Here is a 22,005-nt window from a genome sequence, read left to right as displayed (position 1 = left end):
TAGTTACGTGAAAGTGGTCTCTCTCACTGTTAGAATACCTTATTATACTGTATGCTGGACAAAGGCATAATTCCCACCTTGGTGGGATAAGCAGGAATGCTTCAAGACGCTATTATACTACACAGAATGGCACACACTTTAAAAAATTGCAAATTATTTTAGTTTAATTTTCCAGTTAATATTTTTGAGTCTTCTTACTCATGAACATAGAGTGTCTCTTTCCCTGCCCCCCTTATTTTATATAGGCAATACAGGCTAATTTTAATTGAATTGAAAGTAATCTAATAATAAAGAAAATAAAAGGTCGATAGAGTATCTCTTTAGTCAGATCTTTGCTATCTTTCCTTAGTTTTAGTTTTAATTTTTAAGTTCTTATAAGTATCTTGCAAAATTTATACCAAAGTGCTTAATTTTTGAAGTGCTTAGTTTTTGCTTATGTACATGCTAATGTGTTTTTAATTTCCAGGAATTATTGCTTTTGTTGTTGATTCTTTTGATTTATTTTTTTTCTACAGATAAGCATTGCTTCTGTAAACAAAAATATTTTTTTCTTTCCAAATCTGTACACTTTTTATTTCCTTTTCTTGTCTTATGGCATTATTAAGGACTTCTCAATGATGCTAAAAAGCATGTTGAAAGGGGACATCCTTCATTCTCGTCTGTTTCTGATCTCAGTGGGAATCTTTGATTTTCTTACCATTACCTGTATGTTTTGTTGTAGAAATTAAACTTTATCAAGTGAGAAAGTTCCCCCTACATCCCCGATTTGCTGAGAGATTATTGTTGCTTTTATCATGAGTGGGTGTTGAATTTTTCAAAAAATTTTCTGTATGTATTGATATAATCATGTGATCTTTTCTGTCTTGTTGATATGATGGATTATTTTAATTGAGCTTTGAATGTTGAACCAGCCTTGTACAAATATAACAAATCCTATTTGTTCACATTCTATAATTCTTTTAATACATTACTGAACATTATTTACTAAAATTGTGTTAAGAATTTTGCTTCTACATTCATGAGGGATGTTGGAATGTAATTTTTTTCCCGTAATATCTTTATCTGATGTTAGAGTAGTGCTGGCCTCATAGAATGAATTAGGAAATATTCCCTTTGCTTTTATTCTTTGAATAAGAACTTTGAGAAATAAATGCTCACATTGTTGCTCAGCTGCTGTATTTAGTAGTAGCCCAAAAGAACTAAGGTTTTTTCCTACTGGGAGCAAATACTTTTGTGTTTGAACTAATAATGTGGATCTTCTCAGCTTCTGTTCTCCTCCCTACAGCAGTTGAACTCTGAAAGGTGTCTGTGGTTGATCTTTTGTGGTGGTTTTGTTCCATATCCTCCATATTTAGGAGCCTTCTGTTTGGTGTTAGTAGTGTTGGTTCGTAGCCAAGACAGTTCCCTGCACTTACGTCAGAAGTAGAATTTATGCTTCACCCTTTAGAAGAAAATGAGTCTTTGTACCTTGGAAAGAAGAGGCATTTATTTTGTTTCTCCTCCTTCCTTAGAAGCACTGAACTTTTTGCTACACCCTAAAGTGAAAAGGTTGCTTCCCCTTATCTGGTGACTTAAAAAAAAAAGCTTTTTATAAGAGTAAGTTTCAGAGAAGACAGGCCTTTGCCTTTCTCCATCAGCAGTTGTCAATTAACTCTGTGAAACTGAGGTTTACTTGTCATCTCCTGTGCTGCTCCCATTTGTGAAGTACCTTTACGTCTCTGACCTCAACAATTCAAAACTTACAAGGAAATTTATACTTTATGGTTAGCAACTCTTTCAAATTATATGTTATATCCTTTTTTTTTTGGAGTGGATTGTCTACTTGTGATCCAGTTTCCTTGGATAACACATGACTTCAATTTAAAAAAAAAGTTAAATGAAGAAAAAGGTGTGCCTTTTCAGCTCATCTACCTTTTTATCAATGTTGAAGGAGAAATAATCTTTGTAATTTTCTATATTCTTAATAGTAATGGATGTTTCAAAAATTGTTATTTTAAAGTTCTAGCCTGCTTATGACAGATTTTTATCATCATTAAACCTGTTTATGTTGTCTGTTCCCTTGCACTTTCATCCTGTCTCTTATTATACCTAAAAAAGTTTGATTGAATGCTAGATTTTTTTAGATTAAAATTTTTTTCTGACTTGACATAATCTTTCTCCATAAGTCCACCTTTTATTCCTTAAGACAGATACAATCTGAGGAAATTTGTTTGAGTTGTAATTTTATTAGGTCTAAGATTACTTCCCGGTTACTCCTTTTTGAGGTTATAGTCCTACAGAAAATTTCAATTTCATCTAGAGTTCAGAAAGACTCAGATTGCCTGGAAGAGCTTGAGTTCAAACATTAGTTTCAACAGTTCCAAGAACCTGTTAAAAACTAAATACTTTTCTTTTTTTTTTTGTTAGTGTAATTTAACTTACCCACACTTTAATTCAGATTTTGAGTTATGTTCTCTTGGTGTGTGTGTGACTTAGACATGTTTATTTTTAATTAATGTTTTAGTTTTTAGCTGTACCTTCCTGACACCAATTTCCTAAGAGTTTTCCTAGGAAAAAATGGGATGGGATGTTCACATTTCCTGTCTCTGATTTCATGTGGTTAGTTATAGAGACTGAGAAAATCACACTTTACAGTTTCTCTTGTCTGCCAATAATTCCCTTGAGAGATATTTCCAAGATAATGGACTGAGGTCAACTGTATTTGTTTGCTAGGTGTTTAGTGTTGCTTAGAAATTATCTCTATTTGGGTTCCTCTATATTTTGTGCTTTTACCTTGCTTATTATTCTGATGCCTTTAGAGTCCCCTGCTTTGTCTCTGGCTTTTAACTTTAACTTGACTCTAAATTTGCTATTTCTGGTTGCTTTTTGCATGAGTTGGAGGAGGAATATCTGAGAGAGGAGAAGGTTGTGTTTGGAGAATAAAATTGTGGCTCAGTGGTGGAGCACTTGTTTGTCTCATGTGAGATATTTGGTTAAATACTGAGCACACATAAAATTAAAAATAATGGCAAAAAAAATAATAGGAGCCTGGGAATGAAGACACTGAGCTCAAGGAATCTGGAATATTACACAAAGAATCAGCATGTTCAGGTGGGTGTTGTGGTGCACACCTGCAATCCCATTGGCTCTGGAGGCTGAGGCAGGAGAATCATGGTAGAAAGGGAGCCTAGCAAAAGTGAGGTGCTAAGCAACTCAGTGAGACTCTGTATAAAATACAAAATAGTGATAAAGATGTGGCTCAGTGGTTGAGTGCCCCTGAGTTCAATCCCCAGTTCTAAAAAATTTAAAAAATAAGAATCAGCATGTTAGTATTGAAACAAGTTAAATTTGGGTCCAAACTAGAGGTACAGAAAAAATCACAGTTGTAGCCAGATAGAAGAATGCAGGCTTTGTTCCATTTTAAAATGTCTTTCATACTTTGACCATTCTGACCAATTTTGTGTGATCTAAAAATGTTTGTTAACATCTAGTAATGTCAAACAAATTGCTTTTACATATTCATAAGCTGGCCATTAATTTCACAGATATAATTTCTTTTCCAGAGTGAAACCCTAGGTGAGTGACTTGTGTTCAGACTGAGGGGAACACTGGGTCCAGCTCCGGAGCTAATGTTTTTCTCCCCACAGATGATCTCACATTTAAAATGCCCAAATGGTTCAGAAATGTTTGTGCTCATTATATATTCTTTTTTTCATATCGTTTTGGGTCTTCCCACAATGACTGGAATTTGGTTATATGGAAAAAGATGCAGTTGTGACAGAAGTAAGTGAAAATTATTAACCCTAAAATAATAAAAATTAAAAAAAAAACTCAGAGACTTTATTGGAATGAAATCTACCGAAGTCATTTGGAATCAGAAAATTCTTAAATTCTTAACTTTGAAATGTTGACCCTGGAGGTCTCAGACCTGAATTCATTTCCAAGACCGATTCTGTCTTTTCAAGTCTAACTACAGTGTTTGGCACCTCATCTGTCTTAATGAGTAATAAAAACATATTTTGTTTTTGCTTTGCTGGGAATGAAACCTTACCCAAGGTATGCAAGGATTTTAACCCTGAACTACACACTGAACTACAGTGATTTCATGATATAAACAAATTCAATTGACCTCATAAAACAACTAGATTTTAGGTGGGGCAACTATTTTTAATTACTTCTTCTCTTTTCCTTTACAGGGAAAGATCATAAACTCTGTCTCTTGGTGGGTAAAAACACAGCCAGAGACTGGTGCTGTGGTACATGCCCGTAATCCCAGCAGCTCCAGAGGCTAAGGCAGGAGAACTACAAGTTCAAAGCAAGCATCAACAATATAGTGAGGTCTTGAGCAACTTAGCAAGACATTGTCTCAAGATATAAATAAATAAATAGATAGATAGATAGATAGATAGATAGATAGATAAATAAATAAATAAATAAATAAATAAATAAATAAATAAATAAGACAGGGTATGTGGCTCAGTGATTAAGCAGCCCTAGGGTCAATACCTGGTACACACACAAAAAAAAATTGCTGGAAGTGAATTAGGACTGGGGTTAGTGATGTTCTTTCTGTTGGAGTCTAGACTACTCTTGTTGCATTATTTATCATGTAACCATGAAGAATGTGGATGTTCTTCTCAACTCATGTCCTGGAAGATAGTGATGCAAGATTTTTTGGAAAATAGTTCTAATGAAAGAAGTTATACTATCTCTAAATTATTCTGTATTCCTATTTGAATTTTACATTTTGAAAAAATGAAGTAACTCTATAGGTTCATTAAATTCAAATTATCAACTCTTAAGTATTAAAAGTGCTTACTTTTATCCCCAATGCCATTTCAAAGTGTGCCTGTCAGTGGAAGATAATGAGAATGAGGTTATTTATTTCTGACCTGCTGTGGTAGTGTCAATAGGATGACACAGTGTACAGAGTAGGGTCAGACTTGCTAAATTCTGAGCTTCCTGGGGAAATCATTTGAGTTCACAAGTTTGCTTGGCATAAACTTAACATCTGCAGATAACTACTCCAAGTTATCACATCATTTTCACAATAAATAAAGTAGTTGAAGCATTAGCTCTCTGTACACCCTGGAGTATTTCTAATGGCTCCTGGGTGTGCCCTAGCTGTTGTGCATCTAAAACAGCCTGTAAGTGTTTTCTTACTGAATTCTCAGACTCAATTTCTGTTTTGCTCTTGATGCTTCCTAATTTCTTTCTGCCTGATTTTAATTAATGTGTGAACGTTTTGTGATTTTTCTTTCTTCAAAACATTTTTCTGGGAAGTTTATATTATGTAGTGGATACTGATAAATATTATTCTTAAAAGAAAAGTGCAATTTAATTATAAGCACATGAACATAATTTTAATTTCCCACCTCTGTTCTTTCACATTTCTTTCTTCTGAGGGCATTTCTCTTCGTCTTCCTTTCCATTTCACCCTAATTGTGTCCATAACTTTGTATAGATTTACCTCTCTGTCTCCCAACCTTGCTTGGTTTCTTTGTTTTACAAGGTTTGAGTTGGCTCTCACAAGTCCTCTTGAATTGACCCTTTTAGGCTTGGATATAGAGATTTAACAGGATAGTAAGCCAGTAAAATATTATTCCTCCATTAAAGTCAGAGTAGAAGAATTTTATCTACTCTGTTCACAGTGTTTGTAAAAGACTTTACTAATTAAAAAACATTGTACACAACAGGCTTAGAAATGTGAGCAGCACACACAGTGTTAACTCTTACTTACTATTACCTGAAAACCACTGCCACTTCCTTAGTGCAAAAGCAACTTACGTTTTTTTCTTCTTAGAGCAAAATTTTCCTTCCTGTTATATATCACTATGGTGAAAAACGCAAATGGTTGTAATAACAAACAAAAACACATCCTGCATTTTGGTCATATCTGATTAACAGCAATGCAACAAGCCTTGATAATCACTACTTGGCAGAGAATTGTGGTGTGGTTTATGTATTTTGGATCACTCTAAAAGATCTGTAGTATGTTTATAATCTTCTAACATAGCAACTTCACCATTGATCAATTACAGAGATAAAAGTGACATTTAGTTGTAGACACTGAATTTGATTTACCAATTGATATTATTTCATTTAGTTTGGCTCAAAAATTATGAGTACTTGTATTATATGCTCTAAATATTTTTTTTCTTAAATGGGACAATTTGTGTTCTATGCCATGGATCCCTGTTCCTGACAAAATAATGAATCTTGTGACCTTACATTTACCCATTTATTCCTTGACTTATAGCCAAGAACTTTGGTAGCAATCTAATTGCTGTGTCTATGACTCATATCAGGGAAGTACAAATATTACTAACAAATTAAACAATGAAAAAACAAAAAGTAAAAAAGTAGTGACTTGGAATAAATTTTACCAAGAAGACAAGAGAAAAGAAGAAAAAAAAGTCACTGAAATGCTGAAGGATAGAGAAACAGCATCTATTTATGTAAAAATCCCAGAAGAACAGAAATAAAGCTGGTAAAAAAGAAAGAATTTAGAACAAATAGATTAAATTTCACAGAAGGGAGAGAGGGAGAGAGAGAGAAAGAGAGAGAGAGGAAGGGAGGAGAGAGAGAGAGAGAGAGAGAGAGAGAGAGAGAGAGAGAGAGAGAGAGAGAGAGCGCAAACATCTCAATTCAAAAACACTACTACATTACCATAATTAAAAATAACCATACCTGGACAAATTATAGAAAAATCTGAAAAATACCAAATTAACATCCAAGTTTAAAAGGAATATGAGAGGCCAGGAAGTATGAATCAGATTGACTCTAAACAGCAAAAGTGTTTATGAGAAGATATTAGAGAAAGACTCATAAAATTTTTTAAAAAAACAATAATTTTTAACTTAGAATTATGCATAGGGCTAGAAAGTAATTTCTAACTGAGTTATACATATATTATCAGTTAAATAAGTTCATAAATTTATAAAATATATATGATGCTGCTTTTAAAATAAGCAGATATAGTGAGCTAAATTCAACAATAAGTATTAGGGAATTAAAATGTTTTTTGAAGGTTAACTTTAGTAAAACATATGTCTAGATTTCTATATGATTCTGTTTCATCAAGCTAGCAAGGAAGAAGTACTATTATATAACAAAAGAAAAACCAAACAAACAATAGAGAAAAGATTTCAACATATTTCATCTTGGTAGCTTTTGTGTTTTTAAGAATTTATTTATTTTATCTAGGTTATCCATTTTTTGGGGGCGTTAATAATTGTTTATAGTATTTTCACATTTTATTTGTATGGAATTGGCAATTAAGCTTCTAGTGATCAATGTCTTCTCTTGATTTTTTTCCTACTTAATGTTGCTAAAAGCAGGTCAGTTTTGTTGATCTTTTCGAAGTCCTGACTTTGGGTTTCATTAGCTTTATATTGCTTTTCTCGTCTCTACTTACCTTTGCTTTCATCACTAATTCCATCTTTTTGTTAGATTTTGATTTAGTTTGTTCTTCTATTTCTAGGGCCTCATGTTGTAATATTAAGTTGTTGATTCAAGATCTTCTTTTTAATTTTCATTTTATAGAATTTCCCCCTTAGTACTGCTCTCATGATTCCATAATTGTGGCATTTTGTGTTTTCATTTTCTCTCATCCCTGAATATTTTATAATTTTCCTTCTGATTCCTTCTTTTATCCATTCATAAAGTGTGTTGGTCAATTTTGACAAATTTGTGAATTGTCTAGTTGTGATTTATGTTATGAACTTCTCACTTAACCCTATTATTTGAGAAGATACAATAGTGCCCCTTTATCCTTGGGGCCACATTCCAAGAGCCTCAGTTATGCCAAACTGGATTGTATAAAATTCTAAATGTGCTATACTTCCCTATATGTACATGCTTATGATTACACTTAATTTATAAATTAGGCACAATGAAAGATTAACAGCAAAATTAATAATGAAATAGAACACTACAAGAGTATTTTTGAACAATTTATGTGAATGTGATATCTCTCACTCTCAAAATATCTTGTACTCAGTTTTAGAGAAAGGGATGATTCACATTCTGGTAGGATAAATTGGAATAATTCAAAAATTTGTAACGCTATTCAGAATGGCCCTCTATTTAAAATTCACAAAAAAGTTTTTAAAATATCCATTAAATATTTTAGACTTCTCACTAAAGGATGTGGAGTATCTCTGTTATTTAGTTCTTTGCTATTATTAATTAAATTGTATAGTTTCTTTATACATCTACTACATGTTACATCTATATCTAAGTTTTTGTTCTGTTGGTGCTTATGTAAATGTAATGTGTTTTTAATTTCCAATTCTTCGTGTTCTTTCCTGGTATATAGGAAAGTGAATGGCTTTAAAGGAATAGTGCTGGATCTTGTAGCCTTTCTGTAATCACTTTTTAGTTCCAGGAATTGGCGTTTTTGTTGTTGATTCTGTTGATATTTTTTGACACAGATAATCATTTCATCTACAAACAAAGAGAGGTTGAATTATTTTTCTTCCATATCTATATACTTTTACTTCCCTTTTCTTGTCTTATTGCATTTCCAAAGACTTCCAGGATAGTTTAAAAGGCATGATAAAAGGGAAATTCCTTGTCTTTTCTTCTATCTTAAAGAGAAAGCTTTGAGATTTTTACCATAAAGGATGATTTTGCTCTAGGTTTATTTTCTAGAACTTCTTTATCAATTTGAAGAACTTCCCACTCTGTTTTTGTTGCCTGAGAGTTTGTTTGTTATCCAGTATGGATATCCAGTGGACATGGTGGTTCACACCTGTAATCCAAGTATCTTGGGAGGCTAAGGCAGAAGGATCCTGACACGAGCAAAGGACGGCGGCGAGGTCCTCCGACCGCTCCCGGGTGGTCCTGAAGTCACGGCTGCCCCTGCCCCAGGTAACCTCTCCCGGCCGACGATCCGTGTCTTGAAAGAAGAAGCCGCCACACGCGAGATGCCTTTTCGAATGCCCGGTTTATTCACTCCATCACATCACATCACACGAGGCACAGGAACAGAGGCTGGTGGGACTCAGTTCGCTCGATGTTGACCCACACATAGTGAGTCTGAACTGGCCAAAGAGCTCAGCCTTCCTGGCCTTTAAATACTATAGTTGTTTACAATACTTTAAACCAAAAACATGTTTATTCCATAATTTCTATTTCTTATCCTATCTTAACAGATCGTCTCTATTACATCACATCTTGTTTACATCTTTGCTTATCTTAGAAAATCACACTTGTTTTGTGCTAAAATACCTCAAAACATGTTTACCTTTTATCCTTATCTATTTCACACATTTTCTAGCTTAGGCACCTTTCTTCATCACAACATGTTTACTTCAAACTCTCCTGTCCTTTGTTTATTTCAAACTCTCCTGTAACTCTCCTGTCATTCCACCCCCTTGATACCGAGACCAATAAAAGGGGTGAAGGTATCAATGACTATCCATCAGGCGGTGGCTGTATACCACTGCATGTTAAACAGCCAATGACACCGCTATCCTGCAAAGGTGTCCAAGAACTATCACTGTAACATACAATGATTGCATCCTGTAGAGGTGCAAAATCCTACAATACACAGCGGGAGATATTGAACTAAAGAATTCCAAATTTCACAGCACACAGGGTAAGGTACAATGCTAGGATAGTTTTCCAACATGTGTCGCAATTGTCCATCAGTTATGTTCTTCAAAAGTATTACTGCTCCGTGGCATACTCTCAGGGGTCCCGTTATTTCTGTCTCTTCGTAGAGTGGAACTAGTGGTACCGGAGTACTCGGAGGTGTTTTGGTCAAATTCCAAGCATGTCTCCATAGTTGGTTTTTCTTTCGGCGACCCAAGATTCTTTCTATTACTATCCGATCCATAGACACGTTGTTGTAAAAACACCTATCAACAAGTAGATACAGCACAAATTAAAGAATTAAAACATTTGTTGAAATGTTCGTCATTGTTGGGAATAGAAAGGGTCCATGCACATTGTGAGATATCTTTTTTTAGGTGCGGATTTTTAAAAGAGAAATTTTGTGTCATGTCCGAATGAGCTGGCCACTTTGTTCATGCAACACAATAAATTGGGCGAAATCGGGCCCTCGGGGCCAGGGATAAGTATTACCCTTCTGGAAACTTGTGTTCAAGTCTCCTGTCTTTCTATATTGGTTGCATGCAAAGGGAATCAAGTAGCCCCTGTCTTAGGTCGTCCACTGCCCTTGTACTACTTACCCGTTTTGGGGAGGCCCCTTCCCCTGTTTTAGGTTGCAGTACAAGCGTGGAAGTTGCCCGTCACTGGGTACCACAAGATCAGCTCACTTATAATTAGGACATTATTATTCAATTGCCACCTTTTTGCAGGACCAATAACTATTCTCAACAGACATGGCTATTATTTTTACTGATTTTTCAACCAAAAGTACACATCAAAATAAATCTGTATCAAGAAAATTTTTTCCTACATATTCTTGATATAGTTTCGGTAAGTCCGCGTGTCTAAGCGTATAGTTCCACATGTGTACAAAGTAAGGAAGAATAATTTGTCTCCAGCAAAGCGTTTGCAAATCTAGTGGATTGAATGGTGCTCTATTACAGATTGCTCCTGGTCGACACAAAGACATTGTCGAGGATATGGCGTCATCATCCTGCCTGAAAATAATGATACTATTAATATACCATGCCCATGGCCATCCTCGTACATTCTGTTCTCGATGTGCCGTTCTCATACATTCCGTGAATATTCCCATCAAAAACTTATTATGTTCTGGGTATCTTTCGTATTTGGACACTTCTCTTCGATGTATCATCATGTACCATTGATGAGTCCATACATGGCGTATAAACTCGATGATTGACGGAACTCGAGGTATCTTGTCTTGTATCTCTATATGTAGAACACAATGGCTTGGTGCCCAAGTATTCACCAAGTGGAGCAACAAAGATAGCGTGTCCTCATCATAACATTTTAATGCACCATACCAGAAAAAGTTACGTACATGAAAACTCAAGCATAGCTCACAACTTGCATAGTGCAAAATCTCATTCCGTTCTGCGTTTCGTGTACGACGCGCAGACTCTCTTCTGCGTTTCCTATGCTTGTTCATGGTTCCTGTAAAACATTTGTTTATCAAGCTTTACAACTGTCTTTCGAGTAGTTCTCTTATTCACTGCCAAACAAATCTTAACTAATATTACTAAAAGGAAAAATAAACATCCATAGAAAAGAATTTCTTTAAACCAATGAAAAGGATTCCATCTCATTATACACGTAAAATCTGCATGAACTAACTTCCTGAAAAATCCCATCACAGAGCAGTCATAAGTATACTTAAAGTCACGTGGTATTAAATATCCTGAGTCTACCAATACTTTAACCTTATGTGTTTCACCTTGAAACTGCTGTATCATCTTCGTAGTTTGGTTATGAACAGCTTCTATGATTTTACCGTGTTCTGCAAACTGTTTGTTTAGGGTTTCCACTGCTTTCTTTGCTTCCTCATATAGTTGAGATTCTGGAGGAGGTGGTACAAATACGTGTAGACCAAATGTGTGATTGGAGATAAAGATGACGTCTGACAATAGTCTATTGGTGTAATCTGGGTCTGTGGAGTTAATTCGTCGGAATGGATGTTGTTTACGAGTTGCGTTCATGTGTTCAATCATCATAGTGTTATAATGTATATGGCATCCTGCTTTCAATGGTAGAGTTTCATTATAAGTGATGTTTTGCCATCTTCTTACCATATAGTCCATGGGATGACATGTCAGCAATCTGTAGTTACCTAGGTCCATCAAGGTGCTTTGTGGCATAGAGATTGTTACGTCCGATGTTAAGGGTTCGTCTGATACTAAGTTGAAAGCAATCATTGTTGATTTACCCAAACTGTAGGTTGCATCTGCAGAGACATAGAATGATGTATCGTTCCATGTTAGCCAATAAAAAGTTTCGTATGGTAATAACCATGTATCTCCGACTTTACGTGGTACTGGTTTTGTTGGATATCCAATAACCGCTGATGTTGTAGATATCTGCCATAGATGAATCACACAATCTCCCATATCACAATGCGAGTCTTGTGTTGGGTCTAATACTGTGAAAGAAGTTGCTGTTTCCATACCTATACCTGTTTGGAACAAAACTCGTAAATCTTCTAATGATGCCTCTAACATTGCTGCTATATGAGCACATTCTTGGTTTGCTTCTAGATGTTTCAACCTTGATTCAAACATTTCATTTGTCGTTTGTACCACTGTATTGAGGATATCAATTTGTTTCTTTAGCATTGCTTGTTCTATATTAATTCTATCAATTAGTATTGATGCAGAGTGTAAATTTTTCGATATGCCTGCAATCACTGATGCTTGTTTACCTTGTAAGCTCTTTAATGCACTAATTTCAACTCTGAGTTCTTCTGTCATTGCACCGGCGATCAATGCTCCAAGAGCAGCTCCAGCGATGAAAGCACCTACTGCTGCTAGCTGTAACGGACGTCGTCCTGCGGCATTTCGTGCTATGCTGTAAAATAAATCTGGCAGTACATATTGCCATTTTTCTGAGCCGCATACTTCGGTATCCCTGAATGCTTGTCCAAGTGAGAGCCGTAGTCTCACTGGTTGGATCGCGGGGTGCACCAGGAATCTCAGTGGTTGTCTTAGAAGTGGTAGATATGCTGGGGCTTCAGTGGTTGTCATTTTTGCTTTTGGCGGGAACAAGACACTTCTAGGGTAGTGGGCTGTCACCCACCCCCTGGTTTCGTTGAATCCTCCTCTGTATATTAAACATGGTTTGAGCGATTCGGGTGTCACTCTGCAGTCTTTCATTGTCATCTTATAGGCATATATTTTATGATTTCCTGCATAACTGTCATAAATGTCCGTTGTATTTCGTAAGACATCATGAGACACAATGTCATACATCCACCAGGAATTGTCATCTTCTAATGCTGGTAGTAGCATATACCAATAGTATGGCAGTTTTCCTGTATGTATTACGTTTTTCCATTTGGAAAAGTCCATGCCTGCCGTCATCCACCATCTCAAAGTCTTGTTGTCTGCAGCTTCTACGTGATACCGGATCTTAGTGTCCCATAATTGTGTACTTGGACATCCATCTTCTGATTCTACATCATCATCCATTACATTCTTCTTTGTTAATAATGTTACTTCGTCTATTTTTGGATATTTGTATGTTAATGCTGTTGCCTTTGGTTTCAATGTGTGTCTCACCGTAGATTCCCAATACGTTGTTATATGGGAAGTATTGACTGCATCCATTGGGATGTCATATACTGACACATTATCTTCAATGGATCTGTGAACTCCATGTATTATGGCGATATTGGATGGGAACCATCTGCAGTTGGATCTTTCTAATGCTATAGGCACTCCTTTTGTGTCGTTGTAGATTCTCTTCTTGGCCATCATAGGTATACTGATATTATGTAGTGTGTCTCTAATTGTTGAGTTAGATATGTTAAACACAGGTATTAAAGATGACATAAAGTGATCATAAAATTTATATGATAAGTCTGAATATGGCTTTCCATTTTCTGCCAATGCTGATCCGTTGAATGAATAGTCTACTTGTAGGAATGACACGTTCCATTTTATTCCTTTATGTATGTCTGTTGGTGTGATTACTAAAACTGGTTGCCATGGTGAGTCAAACGCTTCATGTGTTTTATTTCTTATTAGATGTATATGTGTTGCATTAAGTAAAACAGTATGATCTTCTTCTGGTATGCAGTTCTCCTTTGAAAAATTGTAACACCATGTCCAGTTCCACATGGGATTTTGTGTTCTGTTCAGGATTCTATTATTAGTCCAGAATGATTGATTAAAGGTTACAAACTGATTGTTACAGACGTCGGAATGTCGTTCATGGCATACACCTTCGTTTATTTCTGTTGTGTCCCATTCCTCTACTGTATTCTTGAATGCATATCGTCTGGTTATGTTATGATATAAGATCCATCCTTCATGGTGGAACATGGGAAAAAGTGGTGTCTGCCACGTAGGATCTAGTCTGGAAGGATGCAGGAACATGCATGGTACTATTTGCGGATAGGACATTGTGTCCATTACTTGTCCTGCTACCTTATACCAATACCTGTATTTGCAAAACTTTATCAGTCCTAGGTCATAAGGAAAACATACGCGTCCTATAAATGCAACACCAGTTGACCTATTTTGCATTTCTCCAAAAATACTGCGAACACACACATAACCTATATTTTTAAGCTTACTTGGTGGTGTATACGTCCGTCGTGCCATATTATGCGTAAATGGCTGTGGAATTGGGTCAGTCAATACCACTGGTGATCTCCATGTTTCTGTTCCTAAAGTCAGCACTTTCCACCAATCTTCCACTGGTATAAATGATGTGTTGGAGATATGTACATCTGAGCGATATGTAGACAGGATGTCAAATGCACCAAATATCGGAAGGTTTGGAAAGTCTGCAACGCATGTTACAAAGTCTGTGTATCCCAAAGTTTTGTTTTGCAAGTCATCTAACCAGATTGTCATCTTATGATCTTCAGAACTCATCAAGTCCAAATAGTCCTGTAATTCTTTTGGACAATAGGCTCCATATGGTTTCTTTAGAGCTTCTGGCCATCTTTTGACTGGTCTTGCTCCTTGCAGATGTCTTGGATGATCATACCATTTGTTAAGCACTTCTTGGGACTCATCGTAGGGTAGGAGGTCTATTCCCATAGTTGTTGTCTTGATAGTTGTTGTTGTGTCATCATCAATTGCGCTGTCATCAGTGCGGGTAGTTTTCCTGTCGTCTTCTATCTCGTAGGAGTCGAAAGAGGAATGAGAGGCTTCATCTTCTTCGTAGTCATAATCAAATGCGTGATAATCATTTTGTTGGTTACTTGCCCACGCTTGGAACGGTAATGCAGGTATGCTGATATCTGTAGCTTTTTTGCAAGTGAAGAGATCGCTGTCATCATCTGGTTCCATAACATATATTTCTTCTGCAGGTCTATTCAGCAAGGCTGCTGTAGCATTGTATTGTGTTATCCACGTACTTTCTTTCATTTTCCGGAAATGATACACAAAATGTGGTTTCTGTGCCCATTGGTCCAGAATGGCATCCATCAGATGGCATCGCAACGGGTTAGTTTCATATGCATTCGTGTATCCACCTTCTGACACAGTCCTGAATAAAGGTGAATAGATGCCTGTAGTATTCCATTCGTAAAATGATGTACAAGATGTCGGTGCATAATGTCTGTTAAAGTGGGTGCAAAATGCATATTTGTGATAGTATAAGTATTGAATTGCTGTTAGATTCTGCAGAAACTTTCTTGATCTCCAGTATTGTGGTATTACAGTGCCATTGTTTACCTCTTTCATAGATTGTGGAAACTGTAGGTATTCTTCTACCCATCGCTTATATGACCATTGACTTTTTGACAAACTTTGTGACTCAATCCATTTCCATGCAGCAGTTGTATCAGTAGGTTTAGTAGTAGTAGAGATGGTAGTGGTGGTAGTAGTGCCAACATCAGCATCATTACTGCTGCTAGCATCACTATCAGTGCTAGCAGTGTTGTCTGTTGTTACACAAATAATAGCAAAAAACAATGTCCAGCGTTGAAGCAGCATAGTTATCATGTTAAGATGTCTACCAAAAACACACTGTATAATTAAGTATAACACATCTCATAACATTTTTCAGTTTTTCCTCTCCTATGGATCCTATACATGTGTTGTTCTTATGTTTTTGCCACTCATTACAATGAAAGTAGCCAGATAACAAGGCACAACCATACACAATTTATGGTGGACGTTTGGTTTGCTTTTGTACATCCGTAAGCCATTCCAAGGCCTGTGCTGCAATCCACCATATTACATACATATTTTCCATTTCTCAATGGCCCAATATAATCAATCTGCACCAATTGGTTAAATCCTGCTGGGGCCGTTCTTGTGCTTGGTGGATTACGTCTAAATCTGCTCCCACTGGCTGCACATTTTTCACAGCCAGTGATAGCTTGTTTACATTTATTCCAGGTTGTCTTAATATTTCTAGAATTGAACCATTGGTACAGACCATGTGTTCCAATGTGTCCAAGATTTGCATGGATTTGTTTAATTTCATCCAATGTGATATCAGATTCCATTGGTGGTTTGACCACATGCCAATTAGGTTTACGTTTTAAAGTTAGTTTTGTATCAGAGGCTTTATCTACCTCCCATGGGTTTGGATTTCTCAATTTAATGGCATTTACTCGTATTGGAATTTTGCTTAATTTATCAGCGATATCATTATTCTTAGAAATACTATCCTGGCGTCCTGTATGGGCGTCCACGTGAGTGATCAGGATTTGGATTGGAGCTTCTGCTAACCATTTCCATGTATCTTTTCCCCATACATCTTTACCATTTATTGTAAAGTCAGTTAATTTCCACTTTGCTGACCAAATTGCAATACCATTACACACTGCCCATGAATCTGAAAATATATGTACATATTTTACTCCCTCCTTTATGGATTCTTCCACCGCGAGGCGGACTGCTAAGAGTTCAGCCAATTGAGCAGAATCATCTGAACCTTCTTTAGATAGAATTTTACCATCACGGGGCCTAAATGCAACTGCTTTCCATTTTGTTTTCTTTCCTATCACTGCACTGGAGCCATCCGTAAACCAGGCATTAGCATGTGTCTCGGATGCTCCCCATTTTCCAATAGGTGTTACTTTCGGTTCCACTATTGGGACTGGAACAGGCATCATAGGCTGGGCGTTTACACTTTCAGTTAATTTTGTAATTTTTGAACTTCCCATCATTGAGGTATCTTGGGCTAGATTATTTATATACCATTTCCATTGCATTACTTTCCCTTCAATTGGTAGCCCTGTTAATGCATTATCTGGCATCTTAGCCCAATCTAATATAGGCATTGGGCATCTTATCATCACCTGTCTATTGGATATATTAAACCCTAGAGACTGAAAAGCACAATAAGCTGTCCAAACAGTTTTTTCAAAGAAAGAATACTTATTTTCTGCATATGGGAAACGTTTGGAGTAAAATCCAACTGGTTTTGTCTGCCCGTGACTCTTTGTATAAATGCCCCAGTTACCAAAACCATTGGCAAATACAATGTCTAAAATAATTATTTCTCCTGGCTGTGGCACATACAATTGGGAAAATGTTTTTATATATTCAATTGCCTGACGAAATGCAGTTTCTTGTGCATCCGTCCATACAAAATCTGATGCTTTCCTTATTATTTTATATATTGGTGCCAATAATACTTGTAGATATGGAATGTGTAGTCTCCAATATCCTAAAATTCCTATTGCTTGTTGTGCCATGGCTTTGTTTTTAGGTGATGCTAGGTTTTCTATCTTGTTTATGACGGTAGGTGGCACTGTCGGACCATTAGCGTTCCATACGATGCCTAGATATTTTACAGAGGCGCTCGGTCCTTGAATCTTCTCTGGGTTTATGCTCCACCCTGCTTCCACTAGGGTCTTTATTAGCATATCTTTGGCAGTAGTTAGGGTCTCTGTATTTCTGCCAGCTAATAAAATATCGTCAACATACGTCCATATTTTAGTGTCTCTTGGTAATTGTAATCCTCCTAATGAAAGTTGTAAAGCGTTATGTGCTATGATTGGACTATTTTTATATCCTTGTGGCACTCTTGTGAACTGGTATTGTACTGAGTTCCAGTACCTCCTTATGAAGAGGTACTGCGAAAAACATGTCGCTTAGATCTATAGCACAGAAGCATGTGGGCGAAAAGTTTCTAATTTCCCTATAGATACTGTCAATGTCAGGCAAAGAACCCGGCATGGTAGGAGTTAACTTATTTACATTTCTATAGTCTACTGTGAGTCTCCACTTCCCGTTTGGCTTTTTTATTGGCCACACTGGGCTATTATAATGAAAAGACTGAGTTTTTTCTATTATTCCCTTATTCAACAAGTCCTTAATGGCCTCTGATATTTCCTCATGACCTCCCTTTATGGGGTATTGTTTTGTAAAACAGTGTGGTATTCGTGGCAGCTTTACGGGCTCAATTATCACCTCTGGAATGCTGCCTGCATAACAATGCTTAATTCTCTTGATAGGCAACAATTCTCCAAATAGCATTCTTATCTCGTCTATCCCTAACACTGAGTGTGGTACTCCACCCACCAAGACTGACACTTCCATTTCCTTATCATAAACCAGCAGTTGTACTCTACATCTCTTCATGGTTTGGATATGCCCGGACACTCCCTGAACATTTACATTCTCTCCTTCTATTTTTCTATTTACAAAATCATTTCTTATAATAGTTACCTCACTTCCAGTATCCACCAGAAACGAGTCTGAACATGTTTGTCCATCTATAATAAAAGTTAGCTGAATGAATGGTCTCGAGTCTGCATTCCAAAACGCACTGTATTGAAACGCGGGTCGCCGAGGCGATTTTTCGCCGGCCACCTTCGTGCGCTTTGAGGGGCTTGGTATCGGGTTTCTGTGTATCTTCGGTTGTAATTTACCCCTCCTATCTGGTTTTCTGATTGTCCCCGGGGGTTGCTGTCTGGACCCCGTATTTTTAAGTTTGTAAATTTCTGTCCTTGCCATTTTTGACCTGGCTTTAAATTGCGATAATCTCTCCTCCCCTGACGCTGCTGTTCCTGGAATGGCCCTCTGAAGGGGAGCCGACGCTGGCCAGGCGTGACTCCCCAAGAGTTTTTTCTCATGTACGTCAGGGTAGCTTCAAAAGACATTTTATTTTCGATCTGCAATTCTCTATGCTGTTTTAAAAATTCCACCACATCCCAAAGGTCTGTGGCTCCTGCTAGCATCGTGGAAAGGAGTACCCGATGCTGTTCCGGTGCCCCCTTTACTATTATTCGTCTGAGCATTGGGTTTAATCTACACCGTAGTGGCGGTCCTTGATTCTCATCATAAACTTTGCAGAAAACTCCCAGTTTTTTTTACCATCCTTATACCTTCCGTTGGGGTTTTCCACTGGACCTTGCCTTCGAAAGCCCCTAGATCTAATTGGGGAATTCCTTCTCTCCATGCGCTAGCTATCCAATTAAATAATGTTTTTACTTCTAATGGCTCTTCTTCAATCATTCTTTGCATCGCCTCCATCACTCCGGGGTGGTCTATCTGAATATTTACTAATTGCATTTCTCGCCCCGAGAGTCTGAGGCTTTCTCCTCCTTTCGACCACACATTATATAAAAATTCTCCATCAGTTGATCCTTTCTGTGAGAAATCCTGTCTCAATTGTAACATTTCTGGTCTGGTCATATCTCTAGTCTCTACTATTTGTTCCAACCCGTCAGGGCGTCCCCTGCTGGGCGTGGAAGCCTTAATAATTGATACAGGCTCTGACTTATAACATGGCTCATTATCTATGATATCTTGTAGGAAAGGATTTTTGCATTTCTTAAGCGCTTCCTGAACCAGGCGTTTTCCTTTAAGTCTGTCCTCGTCTACGTCATTAATGATCTTACATAAGATTCCCGGGATTTCACGTTTATTGGCCCTTTCTATTATTGGTTTCACTGTCTGTGGATTGCTTAGGGCTATTTCCACGGTGGTTCCTTTTTGGAACTCAGGCATTTTCGCCTGAACTATCCTCTCTAGTGGTCGCCAGGCCGACTGAGCTTCTAGCTCACTGTCACTGTTTTCTGAATTTTTTCTTTGTAGAGTGCACCGTTTCAGCTTTGCTATTGTATCTCGTATGCCCATTTTACTATGCTGAAGTATATTCTTATTTTATATAAAGACCAATTCCACTGGATCCAGCTATACGTTTCTATATGGTTCAGGAGTTTCCCCAAATGCTCCTCCCACTTAAGTCGAGCCCAAATTCCGATCCTTTCTTTACACCAGCCCATTCACATGGGGTCCGCCGTCACCGTGAAGGATTAAGCGGGTGCGCTCCCCTCCTCATTCCGCTGGGTTCCCGGGTGCCGGACTCTCACGGTCACTTCGGGCCACAAACGGAGGTCGGATTGTGAAGGTGCGTTTTGGGGAAGGCACTTACCCCTCTCTTTCCTTGTGCACTCTCCCGATCGTATCCTGCCGACTACGCCAGCTGACACGAGCAAAGGACGGCGGCGAGGTCCTCCGACCGCTCCCGGGTGGTCCTGAAGTCACGGCTGCCCCTGCCCCAGGTAACCTCTCCCAGCCGACGATCCGTGTCTTGAAAGAAGAAGCCGCCACACGCGAGATGCCTTTTCGAATGCCCGGTTTATTCACTCCATCACATCACATCACACGAGGCACAGGAACAGAGGCTGGTGGGACTCAGTTCGCTCGATGTTGACCCACACATAGTGAGTCTGAACTGGCCAAAGAGCTCAGCCTTCCTGGCCTTTAAATAGTATAGTTGTTTACAATACTTTAAACCAAAAACATGTTTATTCCATAATTTCTATTTCTTATCCTATCTTAACAGATCGTCTCTATTACATCACATCTTGTTTACATCTTTGCTTATCTTAGAAAATCACACTTGTTTTGTGCTAAAATACCTCAAAACATGTTTACCTTTTATCCTTATCTATTTCACACATTTTCTAGCTTAGGCACCTTTCTTCATCACAACATGTTTACTTCAAACTCTCCTGTCCTTTGTTTATTTCAAACTCTCCTGTAACTCTCCTGTCAGATCCCAAGTTCAAAGCCATCCTCAGCAATCACAAGGTGGTAAGCAACTCAGTGTGAATGAGCCTTTAAATAAAAAAAAAATAAGTATGAGGATGTGGCTCAGTGGTTGAGTGCCCTGAGTTAAATCTCTAGTACTAAAAAAGAATTTTGACAAGTACCTTATTGGCATATAGTGAAATAATTGTGTTTTCTTTTTCTTCTGTATCTCTTTGAACTGATGAAATACTTTGATTTTTCAAAATGTTGAACTAGCATTGTAAACCTGGGACAAATTCCATTTGGTCATGTTCTTTTAATACATTGTTGAGTTCCATTACTAATATTTTGTTGAGGATTTTCCATCTATATTCATAAGAAAAGTTAGTCTGTAGTATTCTTTTCCTGCAATGTCTTTTTCTGGTTTTGGTATTAGAGTTATGCTGACCTAACAGAATTAGTTAGGATTTATTCTTCTCCTTTTATTTTCTGGGTTAAAAACTGTGACAGAAAAAGTTCTGTAGTTAAACCACCTATTCTATAGTATTTTATAATAGCCTTAGAATACTAAGGCTTCTTTCTTTTCTCAGATCTCATTCTTATTACTTGGTGTTAAATCTATTGTGGGTGCAAATATATTTTGGGTTTGAATTTACAGTGTGGATCTTCTTAGCATCTGTGCTGCTTCTCCCCACAGGAGCAAAGTGAAATGTACCTGTGGTTGATTTTTGATAGCTGTTTTATGTTACTTCCTCAGGGTTGAGGAGACCTCTGGTTAGTATTAGTTTTAGTTCCCAGGTCCAAGGTGTTTTTCTTACCAACTCCTAGGTAGAGAATTTTTCCTTCACCCCTTAACCCCATAACAAGAGAAATGAACAGCATGTTATTGGCCCCAAAATAGAGTGGAGACCAATGGATGGTACACTAACCAACAAAATTACAATTACCTTATACAGACAAAGACAACAAAAACATACATTCTAGAATAGATAGCCTCTTAAACAAATGGTGCTGGGAAAACTGGAAATCCATATGCAACACAATGAAATTAAACCCCTATATCTCACCATGCACAAAACTCAACTCAAAATGGATCAAGGACCTAGAAATAAAACCAGAGACTCTGAATCTAATAGAAGAAAATTAGGCCCCAATGTGCAGCATGTGGGATAGGCCCCAAATCCCTTAATAAGATTCTTTTGGTGCAAGAACTGAAATCAAAATCAATAATGGAATGGAATCTAGCTAAAAAGCTTCTTCTCAGAAAAAGAAACAATCTGTGAGGTGAATAGAGAACCAATATCTTGGTAGCAAATCTCTACTCCTCACACATCAGATAGAGCACTAATCTCTAGGGTATATAAAGAACTCATAAAGCTAAGCACAAATATATATATATATATATATATATATATATATATATATATATATATAAAAT

At 37.2% G+C, this 22,005-nt stretch overlaps 1 long non-coding RNA gene across 1 annotated transcript; it reads right to left on the bottom strand.

Annotated features, from left to right (window-relative positions):
- Window positions 1-8,910: 8,910 nt before the first annotated feature.
- Window positions 8,911-20,587, bottom strand: LOC144364953 (uncharacterized). The gene is made up of 2 exons (XR_013423116.1): window positions 19,966-20,587; window positions 8,911-9,845 (listed from the first exon to the last, which is right to left on the bottom strand). It is a non-coding gene; the product is annotated as an uncharacterized LOC144364953 (long non-coding RNA).
- Between the last annotated feature and the right edge of the window lie 1,418 nt (window positions 20,588-22,005).

The sequence above is a fragment of the Ictidomys tridecemlineatus genome, chromosome 6, assembly GCF_052094955.1.
Source record: "Ictidomys tridecemlineatus isolate mIctTri1 chromosome 6, mIctTri1.hap1, whole genome shotgun sequence".
NCBI lineage: Eukaryota > Metazoa > Chordata > Mammalia > Rodentia > Sciuridae > Ictidomys > Ictidomys tridecemlineatus.
This window is presented reverse-complemented; position numbering and strand designations above follow the sequence as displayed.